This window comes from Diachasma alloeum, unplaced genomic scaffold (genome assembly GCF_001412515.2).
Source record: "Diachasma alloeum isolate Michigan unplaced genomic scaffold, Dall2.0 Dall_scaffold_00373, whole genome shotgun sequence".
Classification (NCBI taxonomy): domain Eukaryota; kingdom Metazoa; phylum Arthropoda; class Insecta; order Hymenoptera; family Braconidae; genus Diachasma; species Diachasma alloeum.
In genome coordinates, this window is record NW_021680512.1 from 424,345 (window position 1) to 427,185 (window position 2,841).

Below are 2,841 nucleotides of genomic sequence, written 5' to 3' on the forward strand. Positions count from 1 at the left end.
CGGAAACTGATTGGAGGAGTGAACGGAGCAAGCAGCCAATGAGCGTCGTTACCGCGTTTTCACAGTCAGGCGTGGTGTCGCTGGGAAAACGAACCTCACTTCCCGTTTGGTGGTTCTAACACACGTCGTGTTTAAGCGAGTTGGAGAGTCAATTGCGTTCGTTTTGGAGTTTTGGGGGAGCCTGAAGGCGATATCGAAGGAGAATAAGCCCTGTGGAGGAAGCCTTGAGTAGATTCGTCTGGAGGAAGGTCCCGAGGACTCGGAATTGAGGAGTTTTTGAGACGTTTTCCGGAGGCATCGAGGTGGACTGCTGGGTGAGCGTGATGGCTACGACTCCGTATGACGCATTTTTGTAAATTTGTCGTGAGTAGGACTCTGGCCAATTGTAGAATTTTGGATAGATGCTCCGGGCATCTTAGTCCCGTAGGACTTCTAGATTTTCGAGACAATTGCCGGATAGAGTCCTAGTCACTCTGATCAGTACTTAATTAGTCTTTTCGTCTCTCTCTCGTGCGTAATTGGAATCATTGTGTTTGATCATTCGATTTCGGTTGTCTCGCGACATTGATTCGTTTCGTAGAGTCTCGGGCTCTCGGGTTTGATGTTGCGAGTAATTGTTATTTTATGAATATTTTGGTTGTTAAAAATGAGTTAGTGTTGCGTCTAAATTAATCCGTGTTAGATGAACGCTCTCTCTGTCGGTGAATATTCAGTGAAGGACATTGAACGTAGGTCTTTTGTGTCTCGTGACCTTGCTTCGTTTCGCTGGCCCATTGTTTCGAGTTTTCGTATTTGTGTCGGACAGCCAGCGTCACTCGTCACGTAGATGAATTCTTAGGTTTCGATCGTTCAGTGTTGTTCAATCTACATGATTATTATGGACGATATTTTGATTCTGATTTTATTTTTTTTCTCTCCTTGACTTCGGTTGTTCTTGACTATCTCTTTTGACTAAATTGCCTACTACTCTCGTTTTCTATCAGAATCTTTCATCCCTTGGACAAATGTAGAATCAGTACTATTGGAGCCTCATGATCGTTGATCGATCGAAACAACCAAAGGGGGTTTTCCAGAGAAATTGAGTTATTTTATTTGTATCGAGTCAGCTAAGTCGTATTAAATATTGTGATTTTTTTTTCCCCCGCAATCTTGAGTTAATTTTATTTATTTAGTCAGGACCTAGTCATACTTTAACCTAAGCTTCACCAGTGACCTTCACGCCGTTCTTCGGTCGGAGCTAGCAGGAGACCGTTTCGAAGCTTGGGATTATTTCGGAAATTCTTTTTTTGGTTATTCGTTTCATTCCAGTGGTCGTTCTGGTAATAACGACCTGGCGCTCGACTTATTTGCTGTTTCAGGGTTGTCGTACGTCGAAGGGCTACGTAGTGGACTGAGGGTTCCGTGAACCTTAGGAAATTACGTCACAATATATATGATTCATGGGCCATGTAGTGAGTGGTATCTTGTGAATGGGAAATCGGAATCGAAAGTTTCCCTTGACAATTATAAGACGAAGACTAATTATAAGACACAACTATGGAGATTATATATTCAGATCCACTTCATTGATAACACAGTCCGACGAAATTTCGACTCCGTTATACTCAGACATAAAATTCATTTCATCAGAAAGATTTTTCCGCGCTGATCCCGAATCTGCCCTCCGATTTCCCGGAAATCCGATCGTTGCGGAGAAAAAAAATATTAAAGTTGTAAGAATCGTGAAAATCCGGTGATTTCTAAATTCTATACAAAAATAACTCTAGCACCAACGGCATTGAAAAAAATCTCAGAATAATGCGGAAATTTTTATCTTTCGAATGACAACCAGCTCTCCGAATTGAGAGCTTTAGATTATTCATAATAAATTTACGAAAAAGGCGATAAAAGCTTCATTTGACATTCGGAATTGCATCATGGCGGAGTAGTGTGAAGTTGCAGCTCCACGTGGGAACCAGCCGCCAAACTTGAAAGGTTATTGAGGGTTGCTTCTCCATTTTGAACTATGTGTATTGAATATAATACCTGTGGAATATCCATGTCACACCCAGGATGAATATAATGAGTTTGAGATGGTGATTTACACGTCCATTTGTAAGTAATAATTTTCAGTTTAATTTAATTCAACATTTAGCATTTAAATATATTACATTCATTCAATACAGCGATTTCCGTTGGGAGGGAATGAATATATTGTGTCTGTGTGTCTCGGCTGGAAAATCTAATACTAAAAGGAGAATGAATCTGACAGATAATGGTAGAAGAAAGAAGTAACGAAGACGGAAGGTGAAAGAAACAAGAAAGCCAGCCAGGAGCGATTAACTCCACCATTTTCAATAGATGATAATTGTAATGAGTGATTCATAGACACACTGGAGAATGACTTTCGCTGTTCCTCAAGAAATCTTTTGAAGGAAATGCTCCTCATCATTTTATTCCTTGCCAGAGTGAAAAATTATTAATGATATTTCTATTTCTCATTTATGAAGAACAGGCACATTTTTGCAATGGTTTTTTTCTTAAGAAATAAGATGAATAGACAAAAATCTTTCAGTAATTGCCCTATCTTCGTCAAAGCTTTAGATTGCGCACGCAACTTCAATTTTGAGTTCAAGTTTATCTTGAATCACCCATTTATCTTACCATTTTCATTAGAATTTTTCATAATGAACAAAAACTATGCATTCCAATAGGCAATTTCGAGCTTCATTTCTCATAGTTTCCTATATTTCATTTGACGAAAAACCTCATTTCCAACGGTCCTTGGAGTTTTCTTTGCTTAAGAGTGGAAGATTAATGACACGCCATTGCAAAAATTCCCCCAATTTTTTTTGTTATGTT